Source organism: Saccopteryx leptura, chromosome 6, assembly GCF_036850995.1.
Source record: "Saccopteryx leptura isolate mSacLep1 chromosome 6, mSacLep1_pri_phased_curated, whole genome shotgun sequence".
Lineage (NCBI taxonomy): Eukaryota > Metazoa > Chordata > Mammalia > Chiroptera > Emballonuridae > Saccopteryx > Saccopteryx leptura.
In genome coordinates, this window is record NC_089508.1 from 143,957,546 (window position 1) to 143,972,199 (window position 14,654).

The following is a 14,654-nucleotide window of genomic DNA, read 5'->3' on the forward strand; positions in this document are numbered from 1 at the left end:
GTCTTTCCAGTAATGGGCTGGGAGTGTAAAAAGGCAATTTATGGTCCTGCTCCTCTGGCTCTATTGGGAAAGAGTCTACAGTAGGAGTCGTGGTAGCTCCGCTCTGGTCTAGGCCTGTCTTACTGTCTCAGAGTTTTGGTGCTGCCGGAGTGTGTGCTGCTGGGAGGCTGACAGGGGGCCTAGGTGGCAGCCCGTTCCCTACTCTTATTAGGAAAGGTCTGTTCTTTGTAGGAAGCTTTCTAATGGTGAAAAAGGTACCAGGATCATGTCCAGTTACATATAATCTTAGCCCCCAGGTTTTTCCTGAATTCCAACTTGGGTCTTTAGGCTTCTTAATAGTAATGATAGTAGGGTTACAATTATCTTTAGCACAGTCCTCATCCCAACCATCATTGGGCCTTCTTCCCCCTAATCTAGTTCCTAATCGAAAGAGACTTATGTCTGGGTCTGGTTTCGGTGGACTTTATTGAAATTCACTGACAAGTGTTTCACAACCCTACGGTTTACAAAAATAATCTGAGTGAGACCCGCAAATTCGGCGCTGTCCGGAAGGGGGTTCAGGGCAGGCATAGTGTGGAGTATACCATAAAGCCCTATTTTTAACATGGGGTGCACACTTACTACCTGCAGTGTATGAGCTAGGCCAGTTATCTAAGAGCGGGCTCCTGGCTGAATCAGAATGTCTCTAAGCTGCTGGTGAATCACAGAATTTTTCTTCAAAAAACTTTGATAAATCAGCTTGGAGTGTTATGGAGGTGCTACTATCCCAGGTGTTATTTTGTGCTATAACTGCGCCATCTGCTGTCCTGATTAAAACTCATTCCTGCAACTCTAGTCCCTTGCTGGGTAAATAATAAAAAGTTATCAGTTCTAAGTGGAGGAGAAGGTGAGCTTTAGAGGCTCTCCAGGGGTCTGTTTGACTTGCCATCTCCGGGATCCTTCGTCAGGTGGTTGGGCTGATTTCACGTGGGAGAGATGGATCCAATAGGGCATTTCTGCTATCCGGACTGCAGAAGGGGTACTGAGCAACACCTGGAATGGTCCTTGCTACCGCGCCTCTAGGTTCCCTCAACGGTGGTTGAGAACCCAAACCCACTGTCCAAGGTCCGGTGGCGACAACCTCTGGGTGTTGTCTTCCAATGCTGCAGCTCTCTGTTCCCGCAGCTCCCTTACTTCTCTCCGAATCTGCTGCAATGCCTGTAGGGACTTGAGGAAAGTATGATTAGACATCTCTATTTCCTCTCTGGTGAGCTGGGGTACCAGTGGAACGGGTTGTCCAAACATAAGCTCAAAGGGGGTCCATCTATTAGTGTTAGGTGTACACCTAACCTGGTACAGGGCAAAAGGGAGTAACTCTACCTAGTTTTCGCCGGTCTCCTCTCTTAATTTAATTAGAGTTTCCTTTAATGTCCTATTCATTCGTTCTACTTGTCCTGAACTCTGAGGCCTGTAAATACAGTGCAATTTCCAATCAATTCCTAGCCTCGTAGCTAATTCCTGGGAAATCTTAGAGATGAAAGCTGGTCCATTGTCAGATCCTATGGCTATAGGAATTCTATATCTAGGGATGATCTCTCTTAGCAGGATCTTGCAAACTGTGGAAGCAGTTTCACCCTTGGTGGGAAAGGCTTCCGTCTATCCTGTAAAAGTATCTATTAACACTAGTAGATACTTATATCCTGCCTTTCCTGGAGTCATTTCTGTGAAATCTATTTCCTATAACTCTCCTGGGCACTTTCCCCTATATCTAACTAAAGGGGGGAGCTTCTTGTTTATAGCATTGACCTTAGCACAAGCCTTACATCTAGAAACTATGGATTGCACGATATCCCTAATCTGGGGTCCCCTGTAGTACTTCTTAGTTAGTTGTTCTATCTTATTTTGCCCTAGGTGGGAACTTGCATGGATTTCCTTTGCAATCTCTCCTATAACTCCCTGGGGTAGGTAGAGTCTAGTGTCAGGAAGTTCTATCCACCCCTGCTTATTTCTTTTACCCGCTATTTGCTTTCCCTCCTGCTCTTCCTCAGGAGTATACTTAGGGTTGGGAGGCAGCACGGGTTGAGGCAAAAGCAGTAGAATGTCTGCAGTTCCTTCTTTTGCAGCTTCTCTGGCAACGATGTCAGCAAAATGGTTTCCTTGAATAATTGGAGAGTCCCCCTTTTGATGTCCTTTGCAATGAATTATGGCTACTTTAGAGGGAAGCCAAATGGCATCGAGCAGGGCTAAAATCTCAGTTTTATTCTTAATTTCTTTTCCCCCTGCTGTTAGCAAGCCTCGTTCTTTGTAAATGGCACCATGAATGTGAGCAGTGGCAAAGGCGTACCTGCTGTCCGTGTAAATGTTGGCCACTTTGCCCTCAGCTATCTGGAGGGCCTGTGTAAGTTCAATTAGCTCTGCTCGCTGTGCAGAAGTACCTTTTGGTAATGCTCTCTGCCATAAGACACTCTCCTGGGTAGTTACAGCTGCTCCTGCATATCTTTGTCCATCTCGGACATAACTGCTTCCATCAGTGAACAGCGTGAGGTCTGCCTTCTCATAGGCCTGGTCCCTGAGGTCCGGTCTGGCCCCTGTGACAGTGTCCAATATCTGTCTGCAGTCATGGACCACTGATGGGTCTGGCAACGGTAGCAAGGTGGCAGGATTTAAGACTGCCGTCTTCAAGAACTGCACTGCTGGGGGATTCAATAACTGTGCTTGGTACTGTGTCAATCGAGCATTGGAGAGCCACCTATCCGGTGGGGCACGCAGCACTTGTTCTAGATAGTGTTCTCTAATAACCTGGATGTCCTGACCCAATGTCAGTTTGTTGGCCTCCTTAACTAGGATTGAGGTAGCAGCAAGTGCCCTTAAACAGGTTGGCCAGCCAGACGCTACGGGGTCTAGCTTCCTGGATAGGTATGCTACAGGCCTCTTCCATGGCCCAAGCTCTTGGCTGAGGATTCCCAAGGCTACCCCTCCCTTCTCAGCAATGTACAACTGGAAAGGTTTGGCCATATCTGGTAGGGCCAATGCTGGGGCAGCTACTAGGGCCTCCTTCAGTGCCTGGAAAGCCTTCCTTTCCTTGTCTGTCCAAATAAACTGTTCTTCTTTGCCCCACGTCAATTCATGGAGGGGCCTGGCCAGCTCTGCAAATCCTAATATCCAGAGTCTGCAATATCCTACTGCTCCCAGAAATTCTCGCACTTGCCTTTTGTTAGTGGGTTCTGGGATCTGCAACACAGTTTGAATCCTTTGACTGGATAATGTCCTTTGTCCCCCTTGTAAGTTATATCCCAAGTAACTTACAGTTTGGGTGACAATCTGGGCCTTCTTGGCAGAGACTCGATACCCCATCTGCTGGAGATCCTGGAGTAGGTCTAAGGTGGCCGTCTTACATTGCTCTTCTTCGGCTGCAGCGATGAGGAGGTCATCCACATATTGGAGCAACACAGTTAAAGGGTGGGCAGCTCGAAACCCCTGCAAGTCCTTACACAAAGCTTCATTAAAGATAGTGGGAGAATTCTTAAACCCTTGAGGAAGCCTGGTCCATGTATACTGTCCCACTAGTCCATTTTCTGGATCATTCTATTCAAAAGCAAATATCTCCTGGCTCTTGGGGGCCAATGGAATGCAAAAGAAAGCATCCTTCAAATCCAGTACTGAATAATATGTACAAGTAGGGGGTAATGAACTTAGCAAAGTGTAGGGATTTGGCACCGTTGGGTGAATAGTCTCTACCCGGGCGTTTACTTCTCGCAGATCTTGCATCAGGCGATAGTCCTGGGTCCCAGGCTTCTGGACTGGGAGCAAAGGTGTGTTCCAGGCTGACTGGCATTCCCGGAGGATACCCGCCACTAGTAAGCGCTTCAGATGCTGTGCTATGCCCTGCTTAGCTCGTGCTGGTATGGGATATTGCCTTACCCGCACGGGGCTAGCAGTGCTCAGCAACTGCACTATGACAGGTGGCTGATGAGCGGCTAAGCCTGGTGGGTTGGTTTCTGCCCACACCCCTGGCACCTTTTCCCGTATTTCCTCTGGGACCCCGATGACTTCGTCCTTACCTTCCTGTAGGACTGCCATCAAGTATTCTTCAGATATGGGCACCGTTACCTCGAGACTGACTTTTTCCTTTCCCTCCTGGGAACTGCTGTCCTCTTGCTTAAAGGTTATCGTGGCTTGAAGTTTCTGCAAGAGATCTCAGCCCATGAGAGGATAAGGACAATCTGGAATGACTAGAAATGAGTGAGTAATAGTGCCTCTACCTAAATTTGTGATTCTTGCGGTGGTCCATGGATAAGCTACTGCTTTTCCCGTTACCCCCATTATTTTTGTAGTTTCTTTTTGTATGTGTCCTTGTGGCTTCTTTAAAACTGAATAGGTGGCTCCCGTGTCAACTAGGAAGTCTATTGGCTTTCCTTCGACTGTTAGGGTGACCATGGGCTCCTGGGAGCCGACAGAAATGGAGCCCTGGCCCCGTCAGTCTAAGGTTTGGAGCAAGACCTCTGGATCTTGCTTTAGCTTCTGACTGTTAACCCGTAACTTTGGGCAATCTCTCCTCCAGTGTCCTTTCTCCTTGCAATAGGCACACTGGTCCTTGCCTATTTGCTTCCGTGGTTGACCTTTCTCTTTGCCTTTTTGCTGCTCTCCTTTTCCCTTCTTCTCTGACTTATGAGCTGCAATGAGGATCTTGACAGCTGCTCTCCCTAGTTCTGAGTTATCCCTATTTATATATACTTTCTGAGCTATTTCAATTAGCTCACTTCTATTTTTCCCTTCAAATCCTTCTAATTTCTGAAGCTTCTTCCTAATGTCTGATGCAGCTTGCGTCACAAAAGCTATATTTACTAACCTGCGATTCTCCTCAGCTTCTGGATCTATAGGAGTATAAACCCAGTAGGCCTCTATTAGCCGCTCTAAAAACGCGGTGGGGGATTCTTCCCTTCCCTGGATAACCTCACTTACCTTACTGAAATTAGTGGGTCTCCTGGCTGCTGCTTTTAAACCCCGCAACAGAGCCCGGCGATACTGGAAGAGTGCTTCCCTTCCCCCTGAGGTATTCGGGTCCCAGGTCGGGGGCTGTTTGGGAAGGACATTCTCGACTTCCCCATCCGTTCCCCCGTCCTCTAAAACTGCCTTTGCTTTGCTGCTTCTCTCATTATTCTATTTCTTTCTTCTGTAGTAAAAAGAGTTTGTAAGACCTGTTGGCAGTCATCCCACGTTGGCTGGTGGGTCCTAAAAACTGTCTCAAGCAAGGATATTAGTCCCTGCGGTTTCTCAGAAAAAGGAGGATTTTCCTGCTTCCAATTGTACAAATCACTGGTGGAAAAAGGCACATAGATGAAGCGAGGGGGCGCTCGTGGACCAGCATCTGGTGCCGGCGGCGCTTCCCGGAGCGGTAAAATGGCCACGCTCCCCTCGGCACCTCCTGCAGGAGACAAAGGCAAGATGGCAGCGCCTCCTGCAGAAGGAGGCAAAATGGCGGCGCCTCCTGCAGGAGACAAAGGCAAGATGGCGGCGTCTCCTACCGAAGGAGAAGGCGAATATATCGCCCCTCCTCGGGTGTGTGGTGGACTCAAAAATCCACTTACATCCTGCTGCGTGGAATCAGGTTCTCCCTGCTGCTGATAGGGAGGAGGGAAATTTACTGGGTCTAAGGGATCCTCCAGCGGTTCAGGCAAGACAGGGTAAATTCTAGATGATGGTACAGTGGACCGTACCGGGGAATTGGTCTTCTCCTTTTCCTTCCTACTGCCTTTCCCTGCCCTCTGGTTACTTGCAGTAACACATACTGCCCTTCTCTCTCTCTTGCCATTCTTTATGTACTTTCTGATATACCCTGGCTTATCTGTGGCAATATCAACCCACACATCTATATACAAATATTGGTCTGGATGGGGCACCTGGTAGATAATAGCTCGGACAGCAAACACAATAGGAAGATCAAAAGTTCCCTCAGTGGGCCACCCTATGTTGAAGGCGGGCCATTCTAACTGACTCAAGGTCCGGAGGGTCTCTCGGTCCAGAGGTGGCCCTTCGTACCCCTGGGCTCTTTTCTGAAAATCTGAAAAGTTGTTTAGCAGGCACTCAAGTGGAGAACCGGGTACAGACTCTTGTTGTCCCATTCTTCTGTATCCCGCTTTGTCTGCTTCTAAGCCTTCAAGAATTAACAAAACAATTATCAAAAAAACCCAACCAATAAGCAAAAAAAGGCTAGAGTAAAAGATTATCTCACACTCAATTCAGGCATTCGCACACAGACAAAATGCAGCGCAGCGCGGCGCAGAAATTCCTAATGTGACTGGTCACTTCTAGAGTTAACTCCTAGAGTTAACAATTCCTTTCAGAAAACGGCGTCCCATTCTGAAAGCCCTGGGTAGGTTACCAGCGGCGTCCCACCTACTACCTCAGGTTTATATGCTCCGGAGCTCAAAAACAAAACCAAATGAGGATCCTCAAAGAGTACTTACTCAGCTCGAGCTGTCCCTCTGGTCTCCGACCAAAAACTCCACCAAGGGAAATCTCAGGCGAGCCCCCAGAGATGTAACATCCACCGGGTACAAGAACAAACGTCGGAGACTTTTAGGAGTATAGATGTAACTTTATTGGCCAGTTTTACCTGCGCAGGGGCAAATTCCCGAGGTGTCCAGAGACACTGTGCTCACAAGGAGCTGCAGATGGGAATCGCACCTAGCGCTCACAGCTAAATCTTTTTATAAGCTAAGCAAGCAAGCCTCATACAGAAGCAGATGTGGCGGTAACCTATTTGCTAAGGGGGCTGCACATAGCATAGCAACAGGGGCTGGGGTCTAGCTCATTGGCGAATTCCAAACCTAAACTTCTGATAAGGGTCTTTTAACCAATAGAATGCAAACATTTGTCTCTTTTTCTCTTTTTTTTTCTTCTCTCTCAGCCTCCCAGAGTCCCTATCTGTCTCTGCTTCTTGAACGACCTTGGGCATGTTATTCTTAACAGAACAGGAGCAGGACCTGCCTGTAACCCTTAAGTTCCCTGTTCCATTAGTGCCCTGCTCTATTTTCCGATCTTCTCTTGGTCCTTACAGCCATCATCTTTAATCCTAGCTTGCACCCAGCGGGCAAGTAAAAACACACACTGGGCTCCAAAACCCACTCATTCAGTGCTCACAAAGCTACTGACTTATCCGAGTGTCCTAGAATCAAAGGTTTCTAGCTCACTAGTCTTATTTACCTCTGTTCCCTATCTCCTTCTCTCTGCACAAATTCTGCACAAACTGGCTTCTTCAGTATTCCTCCATCTTGGCTGCTTCTCCTCTCCTCCATGTGGCCTTCTCCTCTCCTCCCTGCTCTCTGCCATCCTCCTAGAATGCAATCACTCTTCCCCCAGAACATGATCTCTCTTCCTTTTAAAACTTTTTGGCGCAAAAGCCCTCCCCCAGCACACATTAATATAATCACACCCATCGCAAGCAAGAAGGGCAACTAATATTATCACGTCCTGGGCGATGGGCTTCCACTTGGGCAGCGCCATCTTTAACAAAGTGAGCATAATATATTTTATCTTCCCAACATCCTGACAAATCTCTAAACTCCCAGGGATTGTAAAAAACACTAAAGGAAAAAGGGCCGTGGGCTCTCTTGCATGTGTCTCATTCATAGTTCATTCATCTGCTTGTGTGTTGCCAGCCTTTTTTGTTTTTCTGCCCTGCAATCCTTTTCTTCTGGGAAAAACCTTCTTCCCAACACAAATTCTATGGTTCTGTGGGAGCTGCTGCCTTCTTAAATGACATAACATCCTATGACATTATAGAGGAGTTTGATGTAGTCTTACCATGCTATCCAAGCACAGTACCTCATCCCCTGAATGTAGCGTATAATAATCTTAGGTGATTGTAAAGCCAGTAGTTGCAGCCACCATCACAGCCACCTGGCTTTTGCAGGTTCACATTTAATTTGGGCAGATAGTAATAAAACTGTGGAGCCAAGAACTGGTGAGCCATTACCTTTATTTCTAGCATGCACTCAGTAAGTGAGTAAACACAAACATACTGGGCTCCAAAACCCACTCATTCAGCTCTCACAAAGCTACGGACACATCTGAGTTTTCCTAGAATCAAAGGCCCCCACCAGTCTTATCCCCTCTAGCTATATTCCTATTCCTCTTTTACTATATTCTTTTCCCCCTTTGTTCTGTTTACAACAGGCCCCTTAACATTTCTTGCAGTGCTGGTTTGGTTGTAATGAATTCCTTGAGTTTTGTTTTTATTTTTTTGTCTAGGTAGCTTTTTATTTCTCCTCAATTTTAAATGGTGGCCCTGCTGGATAAAGAAGTCTTGGTTGTAGGCTCTTGTTCTGCATTACTTTGAATATTTCTTGCCATTCCCTTCAGGACTCAAGTGTTTCTGTTGAGACGTCGGATGTCATCCTTATGGGGGCTTCTTTTTAGGTGATCATTTTGTAATATATACAAATATCATACCATTGTACTATATACCTGAAACTAATATAATGTTTGACAATTATACTTCAATTTAAAAAAGTACAATTCAAATTTAACATTAAGAAAAGATTGGGTAATGAGGATGACATGACAATGCAAATCATGGAGAGATTTTGAAGAATTGTCACACTTCATGACTGTTAACGTTATGGCTATGGACAAGGGAGGAAAGGGAAAGGGCAAGGGAAGGAAATGAATAGCAAAGAAGGAGGAGAGTTCAAAGTTATTAAAAAATTTCTGACATGGTAAGAAAATTGAGATATTTAATAAAGGGTGACTAAATTAGGTAGTAAAGGAAAACAAGAGGAGAATGGATGGTGACAGACACTTTCCTTAATCAAACTTTTATTAAGTTTCTCTGAGCAATCTTCTTGTCTAGGTTTCTTTGTCTTTTTTTTTCTTCATTTAGAAATTAAATTTAATGGGTGACATTGATCAATACAAGTACATAGGTTTCAGGTATACATGTCTATAGGATTTGAACTGCTGACTGTGTTGTGTGCCTTGTCTGGGTTTCTTGTCTGGGCCCTGTCTATGGCCTGCCAAGTCCACTTTTAGAAAGAATCCTGATAAGTCAGTTTAGAGAGAACCTTCTACTTTTGATATCTTATCATTCTTTCTTTTAAAATTGAATTTATTAGGGTGACCCTAGTTAATATAACTATATAGGTTTCAGATGCCCAATTCTATAGGACATCTCTGTACACCATTCTTGATATCTGATCAAATTCCTCCACTTACCCTTAATATCTGATCACACTGGTCTACCGTTAGCAAGAATCCTGTAAGAGCCATTTAGCAAGAATCACCCCTACTCTCTTAGTAACTTTCTAGCGCTTAACTTCTCTCACTCTGCTCATTACCTATACATCTCCAGCTGTCTTTGTTGTATTCATGATTGAGGCCCAATCTGTCTCCCCTATTACAGCAGTCTTGACACCTTTAGCAATAGTCCTAAGTAAAGTCTTCCTTATCATTTTAACAAGAGAATATTTTTTTCTTTAACAATAAAGAGAAACATCTCTCCAAAACTTTTTTCCCCTTTCTTTTTTTTTTTTAATTAAGTGCAGGGTGATACTCTGCCCATCTGGGGTGTTGCTCCATTGCTCAGCAACAGAGATATTCTTAGTGCCTGAGATAAGTTAGCACCCAGGACCAACTTGCTCCAATTGAGGCATGGCTGCAGGAGAAGAGAGAGAATGAGCATGAGAGGAGCAAGGGGGGGAGTGGAGAAGCAGATGATTGCTTCTCCTGTGTGTTCTGACCAGGAGTCAAACCCAGGACATCCACACACCAGGCTGATGCTCTACTACTGAGCCAACCACTCAGGGCTTTCTCCAAAACTTAAGATACTTCCATATGCCTCTAAAGTTTAAATAGTGCATATATCTTTTAAATATTGTATAGCTAAATAACATGTCTGGATTATGTTTTGTCTTTAAAAAATTTTTTTTTCTTACATACCTGGGTTATGTACAGCGGGGGTTTGCCAGGTATTATGATATACACAACCCTTCTATTTGTGCCCCAAGAACCTAGTAAGCTAGCTTTCTTACCTTAAAAAATAATTATAATAATTAATATTCAATAATTATGTCAGTCTAACATCCACAATGTTTGGCAGCTAATACTGAAGTGTGAAAAAGAAAGGCTCTTAACATGAATAATTTTTTGAAAAATAAAATTTACTTTCTCTAAAAGAAAGAGATTTTTGGCAGAACTAATTTTTTCTGCAAGTAAGTTACATCTTATTTTCCTTATTTTTGGCCTTGAGGCTGGTTTCCCAGACTATGGCCTTGGACTAGTAGCAGGTGTTCTCAGAATGTTTCTCTCTGAATTAATCCTATAGATAAACATTGTAAGAAAGCTTGTTTCACTGCTTTGTTTTACTGCTATGCTTTCACCGCTCCCCATTCCTGTCAGTATGTAATTTTCTCTATAAAAGTCAGCCCCAAATTGTATTCACTGCCCCATTGATTTGAATGACTTAGGTTTCCATGTGGTCCACATAGCTGGCTAATTAAAGATTCCTAATTTCTTAATTTGTCTAATTGATTGTGAGGCAAGATGTCTTATCTCTCTGATATACAATTCCTTCCTAAAGGACTTGACAGTAATCTTACAGGAAACTAAAGCATAACACCCATGAGAGTGGTGGTGAGCCCTGGGGGAAAGAGTGACAGACTTGGTAACATTTTGAGTTTGAGGTTTAGTAATGACACTGTTCTGTTTCCTAACCTCAACTTATTTGCAAGGTCAACTCAAGAGAGTAAGGCAGGCTGTTGACTAACCAGTCACACAGCTGTAGCATGAGAGCCGCTTGACATATAAAAGAACGGGCATGGCTCAGTATCATTTTTAAATGGACACTGAAATTTGAATTTCTTGTCATTGTCATGTGTCCCAAAACATTTTCATTTTTTTAACCACTGAAAATATATAAAAACCACTCTTAGCTCAAGGATGTTCAGAAGCAGGGGGTGTGCCATATTTGTTCTAAGGGCTATTTATAGTGTGCTGATCTGGTATGCATAAAAATAAGGTGACTAATCACCCTCCTTTAGGGAGGACAATCCTTTTGTAAGTTTCATCCTCCATCAAAAAGTGTCCTTTTGATATTGGAAGACTAATCTGTAAATGTCCATATTAGATGGATGCAGAGTTGATTCATTGCGTATGATGTGATGTATTTGTATTTAAATGAGTACTTTTTTCTTACAATTACTAAAAATTAATAGGCATGTAAGCATAATTACAATACAAAATATTACAAATGTTTTTATTATGCATTTATATTAGTGTATTATTGTGGCAATGAATAAAATGTTTCTTTTATTTAAGATATTGTTTTCTTCAATTTAATTTTGTCCTTTTCATTGTAAAAAAGTTGGTCACCTTAATAAAAATGTCAGAATTTAAAGTGGAAGTGTGAAGCATGGGGCCTTCTATGGGGTAGTATATGTTAACTTCACAGGCTAACTTCCAATAAGACAAGATATGTCAAAGTGCCAAGCCTGGAAACGCTGGGCTCATGATGCTCGCCTCACTCCGAGCGGTTATTAACTGTGTCCAGCTCCAAAGCCCAGACAGCATGGAAAGGCCCTCCAGAAACGTGGGGATAGAGCCTGAGTTCAGCGGACAAGGATGAAAAGCCACAAACAAGAGAACAGAAGAAAACAAACTTCTTCGCCCGCCCCCAAGCCGCGCAGTTCCAGGCGCAGACAGTCGTGTGCCCACACGCAAAGCTCTGCCCTCCGGCGCAGCCATCCTCCAAGGCGCATGTCTCAGGGCGGGGGAACAGCTGAGACTAAGAAGGCGGTAGAGGCCCGAGCAATGCGGAAAGCTCCTCCCAGTGGGCGGGAAGACGTGGGGCGCGTGTGCGTCACTACCCTGATACGTGCCGGCTGGCGTGGACGTTGGTGCCGGCAGGAGGCACGTCGCCTCTACCGCCGAGGTCGTTGCGGCCTGCGTCCGGGTAAGTGGCTGCTGGGAGACAGAGGCGGAACGTTAGGATTGGGAAGCTGGAAACCTCGTAAGCCCGGGCGCTCGGCTGGCTCTCCTGGTCTGTCTGCTCTCTTCTCGAGGGCGTATCCAGAGAGAGGATAGACTCCCGGCTTGCAGGAGGCCGCAGGACCTCGGCTCCAGCAGGGGCCGGACACCAGGACCGGACACCCAAAGGAGCTGGTACTCCTTCTAGGGCTGTCTGGTGCGCGGTGGCCCCCGCTCCCCCATCGCGGGTTTTACAGGCTCGGACGTACGAATTGTTTTTGTTTCTCTGGTCCCGCCCCGCGCTTCCTGTCCCACCCCCACGACTTCCAGCCGATGTACCCGAGTCTGGGTGGCTTCCCCGGACTGGAGGAGTTTCCAGCAGTTCGCTGGTGGCTATCAAAATAGTTTCCCTCTTCTACATCATTCTCGAATGGCAGTGCCCTGGGTGCTTGATTTTTTATTTGTCAACGACTTCTTCCTAACCCCAGCCACATTTAACTCTATCCCGACTGTTGCTTAAGAGGATTCAGGTATGTGTTTTATAAAAGGTGAAACTGTGCGAATCATTGTGCTGCAGTGCTTCCCGTCATTGTCATTTCTGTCAACCTGCTAGTTTCTGTGCCTAATACAGCGATAACGTTAAAGAAAAGTGGTGACTACTAGAAAAAAATGGAAGATTCGGCATTAGGGATTGTCGTATAATCCTATTTAGTGTTTTTACTTCCAGTAACAGTTACATTCTGGTTTTAGAATCCTAATTGTTGAGATTTCAAAAGTAACGAAACCGTTTCGGTGTATTGAAAAATGCTGGTAAAACAGAGAGATGTTAATTTAATATCTTGGGAGTTTAAAAACTATATTAAACTGAACTGAGAGCTTATGCCTCTTATGAGGCAGTTGTTTCAAGCCCATTGTATTTTAAGTCATTTGTGCGAATTAGTTGTACTCTCAATATAAGAACATGTTTTAATTTCATAATTTTTATTAATCTTTTTCTCAATGTGGATTTTATTTTTTTATTTCTGTATGAGATTTAAATTAAAACCTTGAAAGCAATATCCTTTTAACAATGAGGTTTAATAAAAGGATCGGTTTCACTAGTTTAGGTATTTAGTTCACATGCAAAGTTAAAAGTACAGCTTGTACTTTGACTTGTTGTTTTGGCTCAGTAATGACAGGAATTGTGCTGAAGGTACATATTGCTTCATTTGTGGAACATATATTTATGAAAACGTCAGAGTTAGAGCTATTAGCCCCAGCCACCTTCCTGTCCCCTCATGTCTTCCCATCTTTCACCCCCATTTCTTATATTTTACTTTATTATCATGCTGCCTGTTCTGCTGTGCTTTTTTGTTTCCTTGGAAGATTTTCTCTTTCTAACTCTGGATGGCAGTTCTTCTTCTTCCCTTGTTCTTCTCTCTAAACCAGAGTTTTTAAAATTTGAAACCCAAGGAATCATTAGTAGGTCAGTGAATGTCCTGAAATGTCACAGAAAGTAAGCATTCTTCAAGGAAGAGTAACGTTTTTTAGGTTCTAGGATCTCCAAATTCTCAAGAATTAATACTATAAACCTTTCTTTAGTAGATCCAGCCTTATGGTTTCAGCTGTCACTGTGCTGAGTAGCAAACATAATTCCATAGCCTATGTTCCTTATAGTACATCTCCATTTCAGTGTCTCACTGTAAATACAAGAGACCTTCTTTTCTTATTTAATTGCCTCCCTTCCCAGTTCTCTCATGTTTACAAATGACATTCTCCTGTGTCTCTGATTAAAACCCCTTAAGTTGTTTTGACACCTTGCTCTCCTCATCCCATTCTTCCCTGTCACCAAGTCCTGTTTTGTCGTTTCTCCTTTTTCACCGTGCAGAGTAACCCTCTTCTTCATTATAGTACTATGACCTTAATTTAAATCCTTGTCACCTTAGGCCTACGTTATGGCAATAACTAAGTGAAGTCCCATATAAATTAATTCTTTCCATCCTCAGCTGTGTCTCCACCTAGAAATGCCCACTTTTCCTCTCTATTCTATTTATACCTCCTTTGTATTTATACCACCCTATAAATCTGATCTTTCCTGCTCTTTTCTCAGTTGATGATGGCACCTCTCACTTTACATTCTTTTCTGTGTAGTTTTGCAGTCGAACAACTTTTCCTGTTGAATTTACTCTCAAAACTCTTACCTGCACTTACTAGTGTTGTGATTTGGGAAGTTAAATTAAGCCTGTTGATTTTGTCAGTAGCTTTTTACGTTTAGTAATTTTTTGTTTGTCATTTTTAGAGAGATAAATATGACCATAAAATTGTCTAGGCTTTCTGTAATTGTCCCCTCCCTTTTACTTTATATACTACATTTCAGTGCCAGGTTGAAAGGTATACTTAAAATTGGTCATGAGGATTATATCCTACAGCAGGGGTCAGGAACCTATGGCTCACAAGCCAGATGTGACTCTTTTGATGGCTGCATCTGGCTCGCAGACAAATCTTTAATAAAAAAAAAAAACGTTAAAAATATAAAACATTCATTTCCTACCACTCACGTTCATGGTTGCAGGTGGCTGGAGCCAATCACAGCTGTCCTCCGGGACACCACCAATTTTTATTGGATAATGCATAACATACACAGGTCGTTGTATGGCTCTCACGGAATTACATTTTAAAATATATGGCGTTTATGGCTCTCTCAGCCAAAAAGGTTCCCGACCCCTGTCCTA

General features: G+C 44.0%; 1 protein-coding gene across 5 annotated transcripts in view; it reads left to right on the forward strand.

The window, feature by feature from the left end:
* Window positions 1-11,266: 11,266 nt before the first annotated feature.
* Window positions 11,267-14,654, forward strand: part of PNPLA8 (patatin like phospholipase domain containing 8) — a 56,956-nt gene continuing 53,568 nt past the window's right edge. Inside the window, exon 1 of one of the 5 annotated variants that reach the window (XM_066341769.1) lies at window positions 11,267-11,929. The gene's annotated coding sequence lies outside the window, so the exon portion shown is untranslated. The other 4 variants (XM_066341764.1, XM_066341768.1, XM_066341767.1 and 1 more) reach the window with 4 other exon arrangements.